Raw genomic sequence first — 16,794 nt, forward strand, 5'->3', positions numbered from 1 at the left:
TGGCTCCGTTCAATAGTGGATACCATGCCTTTTTAAGGCGGGACGCATTCGAGAGCTTCCAAGCTATACCCCATTATGGGTACATGAAGCTCAAGATGCCCGGGCCCAACGGAATCATCACTCTAGCCAGTGATCCAGACATAGCACTCCGCGCCGAAAATAAAACCGCCGCCTTGGCCCTTGAGGCATTATCCAAAGCCCTCGCGGCCGAAGAATTAACTGCATTACGCTCCATAGTGGATAGGAACGACGTGATACTCGATAAGCGATCCAAGTCCAAGTCTTTCAAACCAGCAGACGAAATAGTCAAATTCCAAGTCCACCCAACGGACTCTACAAAAACAACATCCATCGGGGAACAGCTGAACCTCACAATTAACGCCGCACTATGGGCGTTCTTATGCAAGAATTGGAACATCTTCGCCTGGCACCCCTCAGATATGCTAGGGATCCCACGCAGGTTGGCCGAGCATAGTCTCAACATATTGAAGGGATACAAGTTGGTCAAGCAGACAGTACGGCGCTTTTCTGAGCCTAAACGACAAGCTATGGGAGAGGAGCTATCCAAGTTACTTGAGGCCGGATTCATCATAGAAATAGAACACCCGGACTAGCTAGCAAACCTGGTGATGGTACCAAAGAAGGATAAATCTTGGCGCCTATGTGTCGATTTCAAGGACCTCAATAAGGCTTGCCCCAAGGATGCCTTCCCCCTCCCCCGCATCGATCAAATCATCAACGCTACTGTAGGACACGATTCAGTGTGCTTCCTCAATGCATACTCCGGATACCATCAAATCAAAATGACGGAGTCTGATCAAGCCGCAACGGGATTTATCACCCCATACGGCCCTTTATGTTTCAACACCATGCTTTTCGGGCTCAAAAATCCCGGTGCAACCTGCCAACGCATGATTCAAACATGCCTGGAAAACAAATCAGCAAAACAGTCGAGGCATATATGGACGACGTGGTCATCAAGACCAGACACGTCGAATCTTTAATAGATGACCTGAGGCTCATGTTCGACAACCTCCGAACATATGACATCAAGCTCAATCCGGAAAAATGTGTTTTTGATGTTCCCACCGGAAAGCAGCTGGGTTCATTATTTCCAACAGAGGAATTGAAGCAAACCCGACTAAAATCCGAGCTTTGTCATAGTTGGCTACACCAACAGACCTCAAAAAAATCCAGAAATTAACCGGATGCATGGATGCCTTAAGCCGCGTTATCTCCCGATTGGGAGAAAAGGCACTACCTCTCTATCGCCTTCTTAGATGCACCGAACACTTCGAGTGGACGGATGCGGCGACGGCCAGACTTGAAGAAATAAAGGCCCTCCTGGCTAGCAACCCAATCATGGCCGCACCAAACATTGGCGAACCCATGTTGTTAAATATAGCTGGAACACACCAAGTTGTAAGCGCAGTGCTCGTCGTCGAACGAGAGGAGGACGGACATAAGTTCCCGCTTCAAAAGCTGGTATACTATGTATCCACTGTCCTCACACCATGCAAGTCACGGTACCCGAGGGAGTCCTGGATTAAAGGGTCCTCGAACAGCTGGACGATATACTTTGGACGGACTGTTGGACTATGAAGATACAAGATTGAAGACTTCGTCCCGTGTCCGGATGGGACTCTCCTTTGGGTGGAAGGCAAGCTTGGCAATTCGGATATGTAGATCTCCTTCTCTATAACCGACTCTATGTAACCCTAGCCCCCTCCGGTGTCTATCTAAACCGGAGGGTTTAGTCCGTAGGACAAGAACATTCATAATCATAGGCAAGCTTCTAGGGTTTAGCCTCTATGATCTCGTGGTAGATCAACTCTTGTAATACTCATATCATCAAAATCAATCAAGCAGGAAGTAGGGTATTACCTCCATCGAGAGGGCCCGAACCTGGGTAAACATCGTGTCCCCCGCCTCCTGTTACCATTAGCCTTAGACGCACAGTTCGAGACCCCTTACCCGAGATCTGCCGGTTTTGACACTGACATTGGTGCTTTCATTGAGAGTTCCATTGTGCCGTGCCGATTAAGCTTGATGGCTCACCTTTTTGTCAAGGACAATGTCACCTTTGGTGGAACCCTGGCTGTAGGCCAGACTCTCCGGCTGGGCGGCTTCGTCATGGTCGCCCGTACGGCCGCCACGCCGACGATGACTTCTCGGGTCATCAAGAACAACCTCCACGCCAGCTCGGAATTCACCGAGCAGATGGATCCGATAGAGCTCTCCTCCCTGAACAAGCTCTTGGATCGCATCGCCGCCCTGGGAGTCGCTACGGACTACGATCAGATCGGTCTTAAACCCGACCAAAGGGAGATTAACTCTCCGCCAGTCACACATCAGATAGCGATGATGGAGGAACAAAACAACGATTCTCCCTCTATTTTGAGGACGAACTATGTCCGGATTAACGAGCTCTCTGAGCCGGATACCCATCTACGGGAGGACATGGCCCAGGCTCCGAACTTAGAATCGGGCAACGGGCCACAAATATTGGGCAACATCCCGGAGTTCGAGCTACCAAGCTCGGGAGCTCCTTTGCCCCTGGGTCTCAGATCGGATCAGGATTTGGACTTAAGTGTACCCATCCACCCAGACACAAGTGATCTTTCCCACATTAGACAAGAGCCCCAAGAGAAAGTACATCACTTCTGGGCCAGATTCCTCCTTGTAATGTGCAAGGTTAAGGACTGTCGCGAGGAAGACGCAATCTCATTCTTTGGCAAAAATTGCACGGACAAGGGAATTCTCAATTCCATAAGTCGCCGTGACATAGCACACTTCGCCAAGTTGGCGGCCATAGTACAGAAGTACTGTGCGATGGAAAGCGCCTGGAAAACCCAAACAAAATTCTGGGATCCTCCAGCTCTCACTAAACCCCTCGTCCGAACTAAAAGGGTGCGCTCTCGCAAGTCACCCAATACAATTACAAAGAAGCCAAACCCCTTTACAGGGTGTGGAACCGTACTCAAAATTCACAGCACACCGGGCGTCACACCAACACAGAGCCTTAGAGCATGTTGGATACTCCGGCAGGTGGCCAAGAGCGGCGAGGACCTCCTCATCAACAATACCACATAGCACCATCCCGCGGAGAATAACAACACAGTACTGACAGTCTTCAAGACTTTCGCCTCAAACAGTAGGCGCAAGCGAGCACTCCGCAACCTCGCCGAATTCTGCCACGTTGCAGCAATAAATATGCGGAACGACACGGCCATAGCCTTCAATGCCAGCGACGAACCTCAATTCCGAACAGTCCGAGCACCAGCCGCTTTGGTCCTTAGTCCAATTGTGGAAGGCTTCCGTCTTACTAAAGTGCTCATGGACGGCGGCAGCGGATTAAACCTCATCTATGAGGAAACTCTTAACAAAATGGAAATAGATAAGAGCCGCATTGAGCAAGGTAGCACGATCTTCAGAGGAATCATCCCTAGTGGGGAGGCACGATGTGCGGGAAAAATTACGCTAGATGTGGTATTCGGCACGCCGGAGAATTATAGGTCTGAAGAAATCATATTCCAAGTGGCCTCGTTCAGTAGTGGATACCACGCCCTTTTAGGGTGTTATGCATTCACAAGCTTCCAAGCTATACCCCGTTATGGGTACATGAAGCTCAAGATGCCTGGGCCCAATGGAATCATCACCCTAGCTAGTGATCCAGACATAGCACTCCGCGCCGAAAATAAAACAGCCGCACTAGCCCTGGAGGCATTATCCGAAGCCCTCGCGGCCGAAGAGTTAACTGCGCTGCGCTCCAAAGTGGACAGGGACGATGTGATACTCGACAAACGACCCAAGTGCACCTCTTTTAAACCAGCAGACGAAATAGTCAAATTCCAGGTCCACCCAATGGACCGTACAAAAACATCATCAATTGGGGCACAACTGAACCCCACAATAGACGCCTCACTACGAGAGTTATTGCGTGAGAATTGGGACATCTTCGCATGGCATCCTTCAGACATGCCAGGTATCCCACGTAGGCTGGCCGAGCATAGCCTAAACATACTAAAGGGATACAAGCCGGTCAAGCAGACTCTTCGGCGCTTTTCAGCACCCAAGCGACAAGCCATGGGAGAACAGCTAGCCAAGCTACTCGAGGCTGGATTCATCAGAGAAATAAAACATCCGGACTGACTAGCAAACCTGGTGATGGTACCAAAGAAGGACAAATCCTGGCGCCTATGCGTCAATTTCAAGGACCTCAATAAGGCTTGCCCTAAGGCTCCCTTCCCCCTCCCCCACATCGATCAAATCATCGACGCTACTACATGACACGACTCATTGCGTTTCCTGGACGCATACTCTGGATACCATCAAATCAAGATGGCGGAGTCCGATCAAGCCGCAACGGAATTCATCACTCCATACGGCCCCTTCTGTTTTAACACCATGCCTTTCGGGCTCAAAAACGCCGGTGCAACCTATCAACGCATGATTCAGACATGCCTGGAAACACAAATCGGCAAAACAGTGGAGGCATACATAGACGATGTGGCCATCAAAACCAGACACGTCAAATCTTTAATAGACGACTTGAGGCTTACGTTCGACCATCTTCGAACATACAACATCAAGCTCAATCCGGAAAAATGCGTTTTCGGCGTACCTACCGGAAAGCTCTTGGACTTTATCATTTCCAATAGAGGAATTGAAGCAAATACGGCTAAAATCCGAGCTCTGTCACTGTTGGCTACCCCAACAGACCTCAAGCAAATCCAAAAATTCACTGGATGCGTGGCCGCCTTAAGCCGCTTTATCTCCTGATTAGGAGAAAAGGCACTACCTCTTTATCGCCTTCTTCGAAGCACCGAACACTTCGAGTGGACGGATGCGGCTACGGCCGGACTGGAGGAAATAAAAGCCCTCTTGGCCACCAATCCAATCCTGGCCATGCCAAATATCGGTGAACCTATGTTGTTATATATAGCTGCAACACATCAGGTTGTAAGCGCAGTGCTCATCGTCGAACGAGAGACAGACGGACATAAATTACCGCTTCAAAAGCCGGTATATTATGTATCCACTGTCCTCACTCCATGCAAGTCACGGTACCCACATTATCAAAAGATAGCATACGCGGTCTTCATGGCATCCTGAAAACTACGACACGACTTTCAAGAGTGTTCAATCACGGTGGCCTCCGAAGTACCACTCAATGACATAATAAATAATCACGATCCCACGGGCCGGATTGCTAAATGGGCTATCAAGCTCCTCCCGTTTGACATAATGTACAAACCACGGCAAGCCACTAAGTCGCAAGTACTGGCTGACTTCGTCGCCGAATGGACAGAAGCCGAACTTTCCAAAGAGTACGTCGTGTACTCCATTTGGATCATGCACTTTGACGGCTCTAAGATGCTAGCTAGTCTAGGGGCAGGCATTGTCCTGACATCCCCCACCGGAGATATAGTCCAATACATACTCGAAATACTATACACAGATTCCAACAATGGAGCCGAATATGAGGCCCTGTTGCATGGTCTGCGGATGGCAGTCTCCATGGGCATTCAATGCCTGGAAGTGCATGGGGATTCAAACCTTGCAATATCTCAAATAAATGGAGACTTTGATGCCAAGGACCCAAAAATGGCGGCCTACCGCAATGCCATACTCAAAATGTCAGCTCAGTTCGAGGTGATCGAATTCCACCATGTGGTTTGAGAAAACTACCAAGCGGCAGATATCCTTGCCCGCATCGGCGCTAAGCGCGACCCCGTCCCACCTAATATCTTTTTGGAAAGGTTGTTCAAGTGGTCCGTGGTATGGAAATGGGAGACCAGCAATACCAGTCCGTATCCGAGCACAACCCAAGATCCTGAACAATCTGACATAATCGGAGGCTCCGCCACCGAAAAAACACCTTCGGCCCACGCGCTTATGGTTGTCATTGCCCTGTGGACAGAACCCTTCTTAGCCTACCTAAATAGGCAAGAACTCCCTGAGGACCAAAATGAGGCACGTTGCATTGTGCGGCGCTCTAAAGCCTACAAAGTCCACGAGGGAGAGCTTTATAAGAAAGCGCGACTGGAGTGCTCCAAAGGTGCATCTCCGAAGAGGATGGGAGGCAGCTCCTGGCCGAAATGCATGCCGGACTCGGCGGCCACCACGCTGAAGCTTGGGCGCTCCTAAGCAAGGCCTTCCGTACAGGTTTCTACTGGCCGATAGCCCGGGTAGACGCACATGACTTTGTCCAACATTGTGTGGGTTGCCAACTTTTTGCAAATCAAAGCCATATGCTACCTACTGCCCTCCAAAAAATCCCCATAACTTGGCCCTTCATGGTCTGGGGGCTCTGTATGGTTGGATCCCTCAAAGGAGGAAGCCATAATAAGAAATACTTGTTGGTCATGGTCAATAAATTCACCAAATGGATAGAATCCAAACTAGTTAAAATGGCCGAGTCCGGACCAATGATAGACTTCATATCGGGGGTCGTACACCATTACGGTGTCACCCACAGCATCATCACCGATAATGACTCAAACTTCACAGCCGACGAGGTGAAGACTTGGTGCGACGAAATGGGCATAAAGCTCGATTATGCATTCGTCTATCATCCTCAAACAAACGGTCAAGTCGAATGAGCGAATGGTCTTATTATGAGCGGCATTAAACCCAGACTAGTGCGATCCTTGAAGGAATCAGATACACACTGGGTCGAGGAGCTCGACTCCGTACTATGGGGGCTGCAGACCACGCCAAATCGCACAACTGGATACACACCATTTTTATGGTGTACAGCGCAGAGGCGGTGTTACCCTGCGATATCATCCATGACTCACCTCGAGTGCGCATGTACAAAGAGAGAGAAGCCGAGATGGATCGGCAGGACAGCTGTAGATGCCCTGGAGGAGGAGCATGACATCGCAAAGGCTCGTTCCGCATTATATCAACAACAGGCTCGAAGGTATCAAAGCAGAGAAGTACGGGCCACAACTTATAACATTGGCGAACTTGTTCTATGCCTGCCAGAGAATAAAAAGGTCAAGCTCAAGCCCAAGTGGGAGGGTCCCTTCATCATTGATAAAGTTCTCACCGGAGGAGCGTACCATCTGCGTGATGCATCAGATAATCGACTTGAGGCGAACCCATGGAACGCGGCCAGACTCCGAAGATTCTACGCCTAGTGCCGAACTCTGTGTTTGTCTCCTTACCTCCGTCTTCCTTTTTAAATTATATCCTCTCTCTCTTTTTCTCTTCCATATATATAGCCTCAAAAGCTCCAAGTATGCTTTGACCGCACAGTCCTGCTGCACTATGCGTGCTAAATATACCTGGGAGCTTCTTATACACAAGCTTAATATAATTATCTTTTGGGCTTTATGCCCACCACATATGCATCATTTCTCCATATGTGCCTTTTTTCACCACTATATGCATCGATATGACTTAAGTTTGGCCAACCTGGGTTGCCTGGATCTTGTGTTTATGCCCTACATTCTTGTTAATTCGGCTAGGGCATAAGGGGAGCACCTCTGTGATTGTTACTGCCGGGTCAGCTGGATGTGTACCTTAGACTGGGTGAAGCCGAAAGCTAGCTTTCTTAAGGGAATATTTGGTCGGTGAACAAAAGATGTATTTTACTTATTGCAAAACATGCCCCTAGATGCTTATATCCTGCGTCATTTTTTTCAGTCCGGACATGCACTTCAATGCATGCACACCCAGGGAAAGGAACCCATAATGGAACTATTCTCCCCGGAAGATGTTTCTTACTACCCATGTAATATAACATAGCTAGTTGGGTACTTGTGTGTTCAAGCACTTATGACCCCTATGTCTGGTATCCACGCGTGCCCCGGTTTTCACATAACTGAGCGGGTATTCGGATATACTCCGGACTGTCGGGTCCAGAGATTGAAGCAAAATGGTTCGCCAGGACAAATGGTTTACAATCCGGCTAGGGACAAAATATGTGCTTTGAAGTACAGTCACTTAGAGTAACTAAACTCTTCTTCTATACCATCCAACAGGCTATATAGGCTACAATCATGTTGGGAATACATTGCGGCTAAAGCTACTTGGTCATATACCAGACTAACGGGGATCTCCTTCCCATCTGGCCCTACCGGTCCGACCTCGGCCATGTCGTTCGGGTCAGTATTGGTGTATTGTGTCTTCACCATGGCCCAGGCCTCCCTTGCACCTTGTTGGCAGGCCGATATCTTCCATAATTGGAAGCGCCGCCGCGCTCCCTTGAGCATCTCCACAAGATCTCCCATGCCTTCGGGTAGGGATGCGGACGGCCACAAGGCCTGGGCAATACCCTGCATCACCTGCCGAACTTGTCCGTGCAGCTGTGAGAGCTCTTGCAGGAGATCGCCTGCTGATCCAGGCATCTCCTCTTCGGGACGACCTGTCAGCATACCTATAGACATAATTCTGTTAGCCGCTTCTTCACCGAACTTTATAAAGGTTCGTTCGAGCACTTACTAAAAATGCCGTGTCGAAGCCTCCTATTCTCCTTCACGAGTCAGCAAGCTGGGCCCGAACATCCTTTAAATCAACGTCCAGCCGGGTCCTCACTTCCTGGAGATCATTCTTCTCCAGTATAACTTTTGTAAGCACGCGCTCACCAGCCTTTAGCTGTCGTTGAGCATGTTGTTCATCCTTCGATACGTTCTCCGGATTACCTCCGGGATTGTTTGCAGAATCTATTATTGGATTTGCATGTATGCTGAATACTAACTGGTATATGTCAATACATTCTTTTCGATCAAGAAAAGTATTACCAGGTGAGGCCTTCTTGGACTCCTCCATTCCGGCGAGTGCGGCCCGTAGCTAGGCTTTGCACTCTTCCAGCTCTTTAGACAACTCGATATTCTTCTCTGTAAGAACCTATGCATATAATTGATCCTTAAATCAGTTGTGCCAACTCTTTAAAGTCTCAGGGGCTACTGATATATATACTTATCAAGTTTTCTTACATGTATATCCTTTACATACTGGTCCATAGCTCTGGCGAGGCCATCTTGAGCAGCTCGGATGTACGCGTCCCCTGAGTTGAAGGCGTTGAACACCTCTTCAGAGAAATTAGGGTCACGTGGTGTGGCCCGCCGGCGCCTATGATTCATGGCGCTCTCCACTTCGGAGTTCGTAGCGGAGAATCTATCGGCATCCTCTGTAGGAGGATCGTCCGGTGTTGTCCCTGCGTTGACCTCCGCCCTTGGGTCCGGCCTCGGAGTCCGCCTGGTGGAGGCGTGGCCGGCAGGCTCTCCGGATATAGTTCGGCGAGCGCTTTTTCTGCCAGAAAACAATGGACACTGTCATATTTCGATGATGATAATTGCGTAGCAGGCTTTTAATCATACCTTTGCAACGGCGTCTCGGTCCTGACCGCTTTCCTTTTAAGCCTACCTGGCTTCGGTGCTCCTTGTTGACGAGTCACTGCGGGTTCGGCATGGCGTCCCAATGGCCTTCCCTGTAAAACACAAAACATATGCGATGGGTGAGGCGCAAAGAGGGAATCCTTCTTGGAAGTTGGGACTCCAGTTTTACTTACATGTGATACAGGGAGTAGGCCAGGACAATCAGCTATGATGGCCACCAAGGCACCATCGCAGCTTAACTGATAAAATGTCCTGTCGGCGAGCACCACAAATGTGTCTGGATCTTCTTTGAGTCCGGGGTCGAGGGCCCGGTCCGGGTCCTCTGGCTGTGGAGACGGGCTATGAACATCCCTCAAAGCTTTGTGCAGTTCCTGCTATGAATTAACAAGGTAAATGTTTGTGCTAAAGAACGCGGGAAAGACGGGAATAAAAGATAGCAGCTCACCCAGTTTGGGGGATTGTACATGGAGAATCCATCCCGTGGCTTAATACGGATGAACTCCTCTTCTTCTCCTTTGAACAAATCGGACAATATTTTCGCCAGAGCGGCGGCGGAGTCCGGACCTTTACGGCCACAGCGGGTGGTGTCGTCTTCTCCATTGTAGTGCCACATGGGTTTCCCCCAATATTGAAGTGGCTGCACTCCCCGCATTATACATATGGACATAACCTCAATTATTGTCAGTCCTGATTTGGCTAGTGTCTTTATCCTATCCATCAGGAAGAGGATCTCTCTGTTACCTTCCTCCTAGGGGCTCCAGTGGTGCCAGCTGTGGCATTTCTTCAACTGGGAAATGGCAAATTCGGGAAGGCCCAACCAAATAGGGTCTGGAAGAGGGACGTCCTCCATATAAAACCACTCCGAAGACCATTCTTCGGATGTCTTCTTCGGAGTACCGGGCAGGTATCCGGTCCTGGCGATGCGCCATGTCTCGGCTCCGCCCACTTGATATATCGACCCCTCCTGAGTATAGGGTACAAGGCAGAATAGCCTCTTCCATAGCTCGAAATGAGCTTCGCAGCCCAGAAATAGCTCACAGAAGGCGACATAACCCGCGATATGCAATATGGAGGCCGGAGTAAAGTTGTGCAGCTGGAGACCGTAGAACTCCAGGAGCCCGCGGAGGAATGGATGGATTGGAAATGCAAGTCCCCTCAGCAAATAGGGGATAAAGCATACCCGCTCCCCCTTGGATGGGTTGGGAGAGCCCTCCACTTGCTCCCCGCCATTATAAGTGGCTAGTCCGGCTCGGACGGGGACCATGTATGCAGGCGGGAGAAACCCCTGGGTCTGCAACTCTACCAAACGGCTATGAGGAACTGAACACTTCTCCCAGTCGCCTGGCTTGGTGCTACGGGAGCGAGAGGAGGAGCCGCGACGACCGGCCATGATGGGACGGATTTTTCCGGGCACGCTCTGATGGATACTCGCTGGGAGGAGATGGTGTGGTTTGGATCTGAGGATCCTTAACACTTTAAATAGACGATTTACTTGCACGGTCTGGGTGGAAAATGAAAAAATGCCCCGACTTCTCGCATCCGCTCGACACATGGAGATAGCCATTAATAAAGCACAGAAGCCGAGGAGTGAAACATTAATGGGAAGCTGGACACTTCTCGTTGCGACAGGTACTCTGGAGAATTTGGAGAAGAACCCGCCTTGCAATGCCGAAGATAATCTGCGCGCCAGAGTCATCGTCATTGAAGCCTGGTTTGGGGGCTACTGAGGGAGTCCGGGATTAAGGGGTCCTCGGACAGCCGGACTATATACTTTGGCCGAACTGTTGGACTATGAAGATACAAGATTGAAGACTTCGTCCCGTGTCCGGATTGGACTCTCCTTTGCGTGGAAGGCAAGCTTGGCAATTCTGATATGTAGATCTCCTTCTCTGTAACTGACTCTGTGTAACCCTAGCCCCCTCCGGTGTCTATATAAACCGGAGGGTTTAGTCCGTAGGACAAGAACAATCATAATCATAGGTTAGCTTCTAGGGTTTAGCCTCTATGATCTCGTGGTAGATCAACTCTTGTAATACTCATATCATCAAGATCAATCAAGCAGGAAGTAGGGTATTACCTCCACCGAGAGGGCCCGAACCTGGGTAAACATTGTGTCCCCCGCCTCCTGTTACCATTAGCCTTAGATGCACAACTCGGGACCCCCTACCCGAGATCCGCTGGTTTTGACACCGACAGTACCCACATTATCAAAAGATAGCATACGCGGTCTTCATGGCATCCTGGAAACTACGACACTACTTTCAAGAGTGTTCAATCACGGTAGCCTTCGAAGTACCACTCAACGATATAATAAATAACCGCGATGCCACGGGCTGGATTGCTAAGTGGTCCATCGAGCTCCTCCCGTTCGACATTACATATAAACCATGAAGAGCCATTAAATTGCAAGTACTGGCTGATTTCATCGTCGAATGGACAGAAGCCGAACTCCCTAAAGAGTACGGCGCATACTCCAATTGGATCATGCACTTTGACGGCTCTAAAATGCTGGCTGGTCTGGTTGTCTTAACATCCCCCACTCGATATACAACCCAATACGTACTCTAAATACTATACACAGACTCCAATAATGCAGCCGAATCCGAGGCTCTGTTGCATGGTCTTCGGATGGTTGTCTCCATGGGCATCCAACGCCTAGAAGTGCATGGGGATTCGAACCTCACAATATCTCAAAAAAATGGAGACTTCAACGCCAAGGATCCGAAAATGGCGGCTTATCGTAATGCCGTCCTCCAAATGTCAGCACAATTCGAGAGGCTTGAATTTCATCCTGTGGTTCGAGAAACAATCAAGCGGAGGATATCCTTGCCCGCATCGGCACTAAGCGTGTCCCCGTCCCACCTAACATCTTCTTGGAAAGGATGTTCAAGCCATCCGTGGTGTGGCAAGGGGAGACTGGCAATACTAGTCCGGATCCGACCACAACCCCAGACTCCGAACACACTGACATAATCGAAGGCTCTGCCACTGAAATAACACCTTCGGCCCATCTGATCATGGCTGTCATCGCCCCATGGACCGAACCCTTCTTAGCCTACCTAAATAGGCAAGAACTCCCTGAGGATCAAAATAAGGCACGCTGCATTGTGCGGCGCTCTAAAGAATACAAGGTCCACAAGGGAGAGCTTTATAAGAAAAGCGCTACCGGAGTACTTCAAATATGTATCTCCGGAGAGGAAGGTCGGCAGCTCTTGGCCGAAATTCATGCTGGACTCGGCGGCCACCACGCTGCAGCTCGGGCCCTTGTAAGCAAGTGCCTTCCGTATAGGTTTCTAGTGGCCGACAACCCGAGAAGACGCACAGGACCTCGTCCAACATTGCGTCGGTTGCCAGCTCTTTGCCAACCAAGGCCACATGCCATCCACCGCTCTCCAAACAATCCCCCTAACTTGGACCTTTGCGGTCTGGGGGCTAGATATGGTCGGACCCCTTAAAGGAGGAATCCATAAGAAAAAATACCTGTTGGTCATGGTGGATAAATTCACCAAATGGATACAGGCCAAACCAGTTAAAACGTCCGAATCCGGATAGACTTCATATCAGGGGTCGTGCACCGCTATGGTGTCCCCCACAGCATCATCACCGATAATGGCTCCAATTTCACAGCCGATGAGGTGAAAACTTGGTGCGGCAATATGGGCATTAAGGTCGATTACGCCTCTGTCTATCACCCTCAAACAAACGGGCAAGTCGAACAAGCAAATGGTCTTATTATGAGCGGCATCAAACCCAGACTAGTGCGATCTCTGAAGGAATCAGACACGCACTAGGTCGAGGAGCTTGACTCCGTACTATGGGGGCTGTGGACCACGCCAAATCGCATTACTGGATACACACCCTTCTTCATGGTGTACGGCGCAGAGGCAGTATTGCCCTGTGGTATTATTGATGACTCACCTCGAGTGCGCATGTATGAAGAGAGAGAAGCCGAGCTTGATCGGCAGGACAATTTATATGCCCTGCAGGAGGAGCGTGACGTAGCAAAAGCCCGTTCCGCATTTTATAAGCAACATGGTCGCAAGTATCAAAGCAGAGAAGTACGGGCCAAAACTTATAACATTGGCGAACTCGTTCTACGCCTACCTGAGAGGAAAAAGGACAAGCTCAAGCCCAAGTGGGAGGGTCCCTTCGTCATTGATAAAATTCTCACCGGAGGAGCGTACCTCCTGCGTGATGCATCAGATAATCGACTCGAGCCGAACCCATGGAACGCAGCCAGACTCCGAAGATTCTTCACCTAGCGCCGAACTCTTTGTTCGTCTCCTTCCCTCCGCTTTTTTTTTTACTTTTTAGTTATATCCCCTCTCTTTCTTTTTATGGCTCTAAGGCTTTAAGTGTGACTCGACTACACACTTGTGACGCGCTAATCCTCAAGTATGTGCACTCATTATACCTGGGGGCTTCCTATACAAAAGCTTAATATAATTATCTTCCGGGCATCACACCCACTGCATATGTGTCCCTTTCCCATATATACCTTTTATTCACTGTTATATGCATCTATATGACTTAAGTTTTGTCCAAGCTGGGTTGCCTGGCTCCTGTGTTTATGCCGTACGTTCCCGTTAGTTCGGCTAGGGCATAATGGGAGCACCTCTGCGATTGTTACAGTCGGGTACTCCGGAGGTGTACCTCAGACTGGGTGAAGCCTAAAGCTAGCGTTCTTAAGGGAATATTCGGTCAGTGAACTAAAGATGTTTTTACCTATTACAATAAAAAAACCAGATGTTGCATATACTGCGTTCTTGCTCGCAGTTTGGACAGGCACATTAATGCATGCGTACCCAGGGAAAGGAACCCTTACTGGAACTATTCTCCCTTGAAGATGTTTCTTACTATCCATGTAATATAACATAGCTAGTTGGGTACTTGTATGTTCATGCAATTATGACCCCTACGCCTGGTTTCCACGCGTACCCCAGTTTATATAACTGAGCGGGTATTCGGAAACACTCCGCACCGTCAGGTCCGGAGGCTGAAGTGAAAAGGTCCGCCATGACAAATGATTTACAATCTGGCTAGGGACAAATATGTCAATTGAAGTACATAGTCACTTAAACTCACATACTTGTTCTTCTATGCCATCCAACAGGCTGTCTAGCCTACAATCCCATTGGGAATACTTTGCGGCTAATCCTACCTGGTCATTCCTATCTGACCCTACAGGTCTGACCTAGGCCATGTGATTCAGATCGAGCTTGGTATACCGTGTTTTTACCATGGCCCAAGCTTCCCTCGCACCTTGTTGACAGGCAGATATCTTCCATAGTCGGAAACGCAGCTGCGCTCCCTTGAGCAGCTGTACAAGCTCCCCCATGCTTCCTGGCAGGGAGGCGGATGGCCACAAGGCCTTGGCAACACCCTGCATCACCTGCCGACCTTGTTCGTGCAGTTGCGAAAGCTCTTGCAGAAGATCGCCTGAGTATCTGGGCATCTCCTCTTCGGGACGACCAGTCAGCATACCTACAGACATAACTCTGTTAGCCCGTTTCTTCGCCGAACTATATAAAGGTACGTTTGAGCACATACTAAAAATGCCGCGTTGAAGCCATCTATTCTCCTTCAGGGAGTCAGCTAGCTGGGACCGAACATCTTTCAATTCTATGCTCAGCCGGGTATTGGCATCCTGGAGATCGTTTTTGTCCTGCCTGGCCCGTGTAAGTACACGCTCGCCAGCATCTAGTTGTTGTTGAGCTCTTTGTTCATCCTCTTGTAGGATCTCCGAATTCACTCCGGGATTGTCTGCGGAATCTATTGTTAGATCTGCAATGTGTCGAACACCAAATGGTACACGTAATTACGTTTTTTCTCGATCAAGAGTAATATTACCAGATGAGGCCTTCTTGGATTGCTCCATTTCGGCAGTGGCGGCCCTTAGCTGGGCTTGACACTTCTCCATCTCTTGAGACAAAAGGGTATTCTTCTCTGTAAGAACCTGATTATACAATGATCCTTAAATCAGTTCTACCAACTGTTTCAAGTTTCAGGGGCTACTAATATACATAATTATCAGATTTTGCTTACCCGTATATCTTTTAAATACTGGTTTGTGGCTCTAGCAAGCCCATCTTGAGCAGATCGGATGTACGCGTCTCCTGAGTTGAAGGCATTGAAAGCCTCTTCGAAAAAACTAGGGTCGCGGAGTGTGGTCTGCCAACGCCAATGATTCATAGCGCTCTGCACCTCGGAATTTGTAGCGGATATTCTATCCGAATCTTCTATAGGAGGACCATCCGGTGTCGTCCCCGCATTAGCCTCTACCCTCGAGACCGGTGTCGGAATCCGGCTGGTAGAGCCATGACGGGCAGGATCCCTGGATATAGTCCCGCGGATGTTCTTTCTGCCAAGACACAGCGGATATTGATATACTTTAAGATGACAATCACGGAGCATGTTTTAAACCATACCTCTTCGATGGTGGCTCGGCCATGTCTCTGCTCGCTTTCCTTTTTAGAAGCCTACCCGGCTTGGGCGCCCCTTGTTGGTGAGTCATCGCGGTTCGGCGTGGCGCGCCGATGGCCTTCCCTTTATAGCATAATATATGTGCGGTGGGTAAGGTGGAAAGAATGAATCCTTTTCGGAAGGTAAGTCTCCTGTTTACTTACACATGATGCTGGGAGGAGGCCGGGATAGTCGGCGATGATGGCCACCAAGGTGCCGTCACAGCTTGCCTGGTAAAACACCCTGTCACCAAGCTCCACAAATATGTCCTGATCCTCTTTGAGTACGGGGTCAAGGGCCCGGTTGTGGTCCTGTGGCTGTGGAGACGGGCTGTGGATCTCCCTCATAGCTTTCCGCATTTCCTGTTATGGACTAGCGAGGTAAATATTTGTGATGAAAGACTGCGGGAATGAATAGAGTTGAGTAAGAGGTAGCAACTCACCCAGCTAGGGGGATTGTATATGGAAAATCCATCCCGTGGCTTAATGCGGATGAACTCCTCTTCTTCTCCTTTCTATAAATCAGACAATATTTGTGCCGGAGCGATGCGGTGTCCGGACCTTTCCGACCGGAGTGGGTGGCATCGTCTTCTCCGTTGAAGTGCAACATGGGACACCCTCGATACTGGAGTGGCTGCACCGCCCCGCATTATGCATATTGAAATAACCTCGATTATTGTCAATCCGGATCTGGCAAGCACTTTTATCCTGCCCATCAATTGAAGGACCTCTGTGCTATCTTCCTCCTTGGGGCTCCGGGGACGCCAGCTACGGCGCTTCTTCAACGGAGCATTTGTGAACTCAGGAAGACCCATTCAGATGGGGTCAGGAAGGGATACGTCCTCTATATAAAACCACTCAGAAAGCCAATATTCGGATGTCTTCTTCGGAGTGCCGGACAGGTATCCGGTCCCGAAGACGCGCCATATTTCGGCTCCGCCCACTTGGAATATTGATCCCTCTTGATTGTGAGGGACGAGGCA

The sequence above is a fragment of the Triticum aestivum genome, chromosome 4B (genome assembly GCF_018294505.1).
Source record: "Triticum aestivum cultivar Chinese Spring chromosome 4B, IWGSC CS RefSeq v2.1, whole genome shotgun sequence".
In the NCBI taxonomy this organism is placed as follows: domain Eukaryota; kingdom Viridiplantae; phylum Streptophyta; class Magnoliopsida; order Poales; family Poaceae; genus Triticum; species Triticum aestivum.